Source organism: Talpa occidentalis, unplaced genomic scaffold (assembly GCF_014898055.3).
Source record: "Talpa occidentalis isolate TD23 unplaced genomic scaffold, MPIMG_talOcc4v2.1 talOcc4.7, whole genome shotgun sequence".
NCBI lineage: Eukaryota > Metazoa > Chordata > Mammalia > Eulipotyphla > Talpidae > Talpa > Talpa occidentalis.
Window position 1 is genome coordinate 18278798 of NW_023605083.1, and position 7794 is coordinate 18286591.

General features: G+C 36.1%; 1 non-coding gene across 1 annotated transcript; it reads left to right on the plus strand.

Annotated features, from left to right (window-relative positions):
- The first annotated feature begins 983 nt into the window (after nt 1–983).
- On the plus strand, nt 984–1044 carry LOC119233131 (U7 small nuclear RNA). Its single transcript, XR_005122283.1, has one exon. It is a non-coding gene; the product is annotated as a U7 small nuclear RNA (small nuclear RNA).
- Nucleotides 1045–7794: the final 6750 nt, after the last annotated feature.

A 7794-nucleotide genomic window follows, 5' to 3' on the forward strand; every position in this document is an offset into this window, starting at 1 on the left:
ACTTTAAAATATGGGGCCTCTCTGGTGGCAGTTGAGCACAGCACAGTGCTGTAAAGTTATCTTCAGCATATGCAGCCAGAGATCTATCCCCTGCTGGCTAGGGAACTACCCACATGGTGCAGCAGACCTCTCCTGTCTCCCCCGCTGCTCCCTTCAGCAGTGTATTTCAGTCAGTCTGCCTGTTCTGCTCCCCACTCTGTCTCTGGTGAACCCTCTCACGCTCCCACACTTGTGGCCTGTACCTCAGTTCTTGTATGCATAAATAAATAAATATTTAAAAAAAAATAAAATGAAAAATAAAGTAGATGTCATTTTGTTACAGGGCAGAGTGAGGGGTACTCCAGAACCCCCAAACCGTCCTGCTCTAAGTAGTTTCTGCCATCTGCCACATCAAGACAAAACATATAGGTCCTTTAGTGGAAAGGAACTTTAATACAATTAGTAAACAATACAGAAAAGACAAAGAATATAGTTTCTAAATCAAGCATCCAAAGTTACCCATCCCCTCGTGGGTAAAAGTCCAGCCAAACGGGATTAGCCCAGAGCAAGGCCCGAATTCCTGTCTTAAGTCTAAAACACCTTCCAGCAGGGACCCTTAGAAAAGGGTCAGAATCAGTCAGACAAATCGGGGAGGAAAAGAGCAGAATCAAAACCAAGATAAAAGCTGCCTTTGTTAACCTCCCCACGGGTCTCACCCACATCTACTTCAACCATTCCAGGACCAAAAGGCAAGGGCAGTTTCTTCACATGTCTCTCTGCTCCATGTGCCCCCTACAGGTCTCCATCTGGCTCTCCATCCTGCTTCCTTTCTTCTCCAGTCTTCTCTCCAGCTTCTTCTCTTCCCTCCTCAGCTCCACCCTCCTTTGGGTGGGGCAGGGAACCTGGAACTTCCCCCTTTCTTGGGTACCACCCTGTTACAACGTTAGGACACTTTTTGTACAATAAACACATCTGGATGATTTTCATCTTTAAAATTTGGTTTTGAGTGTTAGAGCTCTTTTAGTATTTGTCTAACTTGTTTTCCTATCCTCACTGGAAGCCCCCCAACCCCCATGTAGAAAAAAAAATAAAAGTTAGTTTTTTTTTTAAAATGTCAGCATGCCATGACTTCTTTTATAATCTCTTTCAGTATTATTTAGCATTTATTTTCAGAACAGTTAGCACCTACATATATTTTTATCTCAAATAAATTATATTCACTAAATGCACTAAGCCAATTAATTCAATTTCAGAGCTACAGTGAAAACACTGCATTTTTCTTCTTATGTGTAGCAGTAATAAAATGTTTCATTCTTTATTAAAGTTCAATGTTATGTCAAAGCAGGCCTGCTAGTCAGTAGATGTGACAAAACACTGACCTTGGGACTCTCATTCTAGTACACACCTTCCTGCTGCTTTTCCAAATACTAGCAAAGCGACCTTGGACATGTCACTTTAACTTCATGAGTCTTGTTTTTTTTCTCTATAAAAGAGGGATAATAACTTACTCTTTTTAACTACCAGAGTGGTGTGAAGGTCAAAAAACATGATGTATATTAAAGCACTGTCAGAATTGAAGCAGAACTGAAGTTGTTATTATTACTTTTATTAGAGCTCCTTTGTTATTTACAGATTTAAAAGGTTGATACATTTTAATGTACTTACTGAATTATACCTCAATGCCTGATAACAAGACTACTAATGAGAATAGGAAAACCATTATTTTCAGTGTTGACATCAATTCTGAACTGATATTGTGTGCATATTAATAGCTTAAGAGAACATTTAAGGTTACCTAGCAAAACAAGCATTTGATTATTATATAATGTAAGATGTTTTATTCATGTTAGTTGAGCAATGTTGAACAAGTTAAAAGTGACATTTAAACCAGAGTGGGGGAGTGAAGTGTGAATCAAACTTATATTTGCCAAAATAGGTACCTGGTATTCCTACAGATTTTATGGATAAAAATAGTTTTTAAAGTTTATTCATTCACACTAGACATTTTTCTTCATGTTAATCCCTGTGTTTTAAAAGCTATTACTATATCAGCTTTGTTCTGCACTTGTTTGGCATTTGTAGTATATTGAGATGAAAGATTTGAAAATTGGCCTCCACGGTGGCACAGCGGGTTGAGCACAGCACTGTGAATCTGTCTGCAGCCTCTGCAATACTGGTTCAATTCCCAGCCAGCCAGGGAGATTCCTGCATGGCTCAGCAGACTCTCCTGTCTCGCCCGCTGCTCCCCTCAGCAGTGTATTTCTGTTGTCTGCCTGTTCTGCTCCCCACTCTGTCTCTGGTGAATCCTCTTACCCTCCCGTGCCTCTGGCCTGTACTCCAGCTCTTGTATAAGAATAAAAAAATCTTAAAAAAAAAAAAAAGTTTTGAAAATTTGGAAGAACTTCATTTCTGAGAAACTATATTTATTAGGGAAAATATTTGGGAAAGTGATTTAATTAAAATTGAGGGATGTTAACCAATATTATGGTTCACATAATAATAGTTATTATTGAGGGAAAGATAACCAATATCATGGAAAAATGGAAGAATTGCCTTTGACCAAAATTAATGTAAACCTTCTTTTAATTTAAATTATGGCTCAAAACCCTGAATTTCTTAACTGACTATAAATATAAAGTTGTAAACAAAGAACAAATTTTAGAATTTGAAATGATACTGCTAATGGTCTGTTTGAAAAATATCTCTGTTAAACTGTTAAGTTAGGTCAAACATTTAGAATTTTTAATTACATAGAATTTTCTCCTAGTGAATGTTTTTGCTTCAGGTTAGCAAAGATAAAATATTTACTATACTAAATTCTGAAACAAAAAAATTCTCAGAGGAAATTTAGGTATATAGGTTAGAAAGACTAATATAGAAGTCAATAACTCTATGACACAAAATGAATTCTGCTTTGACATACTCACAATTTTAATTCCTTTAAAGGGGAAACAAAAAACTAGTTCCAAGTTTCTGTGTTTGATTGAAATTTTGTACACTATAGGTATGTTCAAAGTTTTACTTACTCATAGTTAGCTTTGTTCAAAATATTTATTTATTTTTTAAATTAGCAAATTGATGCTTCCTTTCTCATCCTCAATAAATGTTTATTAGCATTTGAGTATTATTTTGATAGGGTATGTACAAACTATGTTGTTGTAGCCATGAGTGCTTTTTCCCTGGCTGTAACTGGCTAAAAAATTGAGATATCCAAATAATGAAGATGCGTCCTTGTTTAGCTAAAAATGTTCTTCTATAATGGAGAAGTAGTGCTTGTAAAAATAATGCATACCACAGGCTTCCTCAAGATGTTGAGAACCAGTCACCCCAAGACATGTCACCCCATGGTATGCAAGCTATATTGAGCAAAGGATAGTTGAGGCCCTGATGGCTCAAGAGGAGCTTTTACCATTCTTTTACTACCTAGAAGAATGAAAATTGGGCATATTATCCAGAATTAGGGTATCTCCAGGGATAATCTTTATCTTTGAAATACATATCTATATTGCAGGGCAAAAAAAAAAAAAAAAGTAATTACAGAACATCTGGTCTTTGTCACATGTGTCATCCTTATCATGTGAGGGCCCCCCTTACCTTTTTGAAGACATAGACCCTGATCCCAATTCCTTGTGTCAGTGTGTATTACCCTAGTTTCACTCATTGGACTCAGGATCCTTTTGCTTTATGTAAATTCCTATACATACACAATTGCCTTTATCTTTTCCACCTGATAATCTGTCTGATGTTGTCTTGATTACTCTGCCAACATGAGAAGGAGTAGAGGCCTAACCTAGAGGTCTGGTCTGGGAGGAAATTTTTTTACCATCCCACACTACATAACTGGATTGTAAATATTTTTTTTTGACTACTGCACAGATATTTAACAAATCAGAAAGACATATTTCCTTAATTAACATGGGACCATTGGTTTTGAATTATTAAATATATGCTTAAATCTTTTCTTTGCCATTTGTAATTTATAACTTGGAAAATAACCTACCCTCTTATTGTCTTCATTTTTAGAATAGGGGTAGTGAATATTTACCTCACAATTGTAAAGATTATGTGAAATAAATCTATGAAATGCTGCTTTGCAAATTACAAAGATTTACACAAATGTTGGTTGTTGTCATCATATTACTCTTAGGTAGGTACATAGATAATTGAACATGAAATGCAAAGATAGAGCAAAACCAAAACAGTATAGAAAGCACCCATCTATTTGGACACTTTGATATAATTTTGATTGTGACAACCTAACTAGCAAAAGATCAAAGGACAGAACTGTGTTGAACTACCTTAGAAAAACCTAGTATGAAGACCCCCATTTTATGCTACTCAACATAAAATAACTGTGAACTAAGAATACTATCCAGCAGGTGATTAAAGTCATTTTACTCATAGGATATCTATATCATGCTCAATGGTTAATCCAAGCTTTTGACTTTCAAAGCAGCACATGTACTTTTTTCAGAACCCAGAACTCCCTGAATCCTAGTTTCAAAGTTCAATCTGTGGAGGGAAATGTTGGAAGCAGGATGAACATATCCACCTTCTTTGTATGGTGGGAAAAAAATGTTTCAGGAATTTCACTCTGTGGGGTGTTGGCATAAATGCGCTCTACATTAAACAAATGGAAAACACTGTTAGAGTATAACAGTGTGTGTCATAGGGTATATTTGGATTCATTCAGGATTTCATTCAGGAAGAAAAATTGACATGATGTTGTCCTACCCGACTTAATGAACATTTAGCAATAGAATCTTGACTTATCAGTCAGATAATTATTCCCAAAATTTCAACATCACATGCCTAAAAAGGCTTTGGGTTTTATGAAGATACAAACATATTTGATAAGATTTATTTATTCTATCTTCAGGAATGAGTCCTACAGTTTACAGCCTTGTCTAAAGTAAACTATAATAGATGTACAGTGACTTTTTAGACAGCTTTCTATTCTTCTTTATTAGAGAACTCATATAATATGTAATTTAGGAGCCAAGGACAAAACCGTGTTTTTCTCTTCACTCTTATATCCCTTGTTCTCTTGCCCTGTAATCGGTGCTGAGTTGTTTCGTTCTTATTGCAATACCATTACTTACTCAGAAAACAACATTAACATTCAAAGTCTTTACTAATTTATTTCTATGGACATTTTGGCTGCCTTTCAACTGGCTGTGGCTGTGTAGTGCTTCAGATTTCAGACTATAACCTAAGCCTTGTCAGTCCTTGTTTTCTTCAGTAAACCACAGACTCTACTGGAGTGATCTTTACATTTGCTATGGCAATGTCTAGGGCACATTTTTTTGAAAAGGTCTTTGTTGGTTAGTATTATCCATTCAATTAATATGTGTTGAACACCTATTATGTGCAAAATATAGCAAGAAGGAAACAGAAAAAGTGCCCTCTTGGAGTTTATATTCTAATGGAGAAGAGTCAGCATGTAAATAAATAGATATAAATATATGCAGGTAGGAATGTGGTAGTTTAGAACAATAAATCAAAAGAAAGCCAAGAGGTAGGAATTCAAATAGTGTTGACCTCACTGCTACATGATGGTTGTGCAAAGACCTCAAGGAAGTGATAGAGAAAAAAAGGTGAATATCTAAATGTTGCATTGACAACACCACACTGTAAAACCGGAGTCATGAAGCAAGCTGTAGGATGCAGAATGTTGCTGAAGAGCAAGATCGTGGCCGCTTTATTGATAGGATAGTCATATAGCATCAGTTGTGAAGGGAAGGAGGACAAAAATAAAAGGGAAGGGGGGAACTAAAAAATATGCTCTCTTGTCTATAGTATCAGGGGTTGTGAGTCTGTCCTCCAGGCACTTCTCATCTTCTCGATGACTTGGTATTGTAATTGAGATCAAGGCCTAGATCTCCAGCCATGGTTTCAATCTTATCAACAAGGCTTTCCACAAATCACATTCTGAGATCTCTTGTCATACATCAGTCCTCTCCCCAGGGCATTCCTGGTCATACCTCCTGATGTATAAGTCTGGAGTATGTTTATGCATAGGTCATCAGCTCCCTGGATGTTTCCTGTCATACTTCATGATGCATAGCCTTCCCATAGTGATCAAGCTTTAAGCTCTTGGTTGATTTGAAAGGTAACTTGTAAGGTTTGGCACCTATGACTGATTGACCAGGTAGTTATGACCTTGTATAAGAATGCAGAACTTCGGGTAACAAAAAATAGTAGCCAAACAGGCTGCTTAGGTTTAGCAGACCCACAATTGAGGATAAACATCCCAAGTGGAGGAACATAGCAAGGGCAAAATAACAGTCCTGAAAGCATGCTTGATGGCTCAGAGAAACAGCAAGGTCAGAATTGCTGAGGTAGTGTTCAAGAAGAAAGGTAGATGGACAGAAATTAACAAAGTTATAAAGAATGTAGTGTAGAGTTTGTAGAAAATATATTCTATTACTCTTAATTGAATGGGATCCTCCAATAACTGTTTTAACAGAATGTGTATATGATTCATGCATTTCTTCATGCATCAAATCTTTATCAGAAGTCTTAAGTGTATCTGACACTACCCTGAAGGTTAGGCATGTATCATTAATCAAGGAAACACAAATTCAAGTTATATTAGTGATTATGTTCTAGTGGATGGGTGGGGATTTTTTTTTTCCTTTTACTGTTGTAACAACTTACTACACATAGTAGTGGAGTCTACAAGCCAATATTATTAACTTACAGTTCATAGGACAGATGTATGTCCCTGTGCTAAAATCAAGTGTTTGAAAAGTGTTTTTCTTTCCAGAAGCTACAGGGCAAGGGCATAGTGCTTTTCCTTGTTTTACCATTTCTGGAGGCTGTTCATCTCTCTTTAGCTCACAGTATTCTTTTTCTGTCTTTAAAGCTAGCAATATTGGGCCTATTCTTTCTCACATTGCACCTCTATGGTTCTCTTTTCTGATTTCTTCTCCCATTCTTAAGGGCACTTATCATAACATTAGGCCCCCTGGATAATCGAAAGTAATATCACTATTGCTACATTAGTTAATTAAAAACCTTAATATCATTGTTAACATCTTTTGTCTACTAACTAAATATACTGAAAGGTTTTAGGGACGAATGCATAGACATCTTTGGGAAGATCATTATTCTTGTTACCACAGGGAAGAAATAAATGTAACACATATGGTGATGGAAACTACTTTGTTGAAACAATATAAGGAGGAAGGCTGGTAGCCAAAAGTTTTGTAACAATGTAATTCATATTGATATGTCTACTAGCCTGACTGTAGCCAACCACAGAATGTATCTGCCTTTTTTTTTTTTAAGCTTGCATTGAGGAACAGAATTATCTTGTTTTAAACTGTAGCTTTTTCCTCTGTGTTCCCAAGGAAAGCTTTATTAAAATAGACTGAATATTTTAAACATGTAAAATTTATGTTGGCATATTTTACTTTGTTCTTCATTTGATCATCAAAAAGTATTAGAATACTTACAGAGGAAAAAAAAAAACTTTTCATAGGAATTGTATTCACATAGTCTAAAAAAATTACTATCTTTCTTACTTGAAGTAAAATCCAAACACCTTATTTTTGTTGCTGGCCCTAGAACTTCTGACTTCTGCCTACCTCTTTTACTCCATTTTCCATTTGTTTGCTTAATGTCAGCCATAGCAGCCTTCCTTTTATTACTGAAACGTGGGAAGATTGTTCTTACCATCTGAAATACTCTTTCCTACTACCTGGCTTTGTTTTGATTACTTCCTGGTAGGTAGGTCTCAACTTGAACCTCACTAATCACCAGGGAGGTCTTTTCAGACCATTGACTCTAAAGCTCCCCCATTGTTCATTG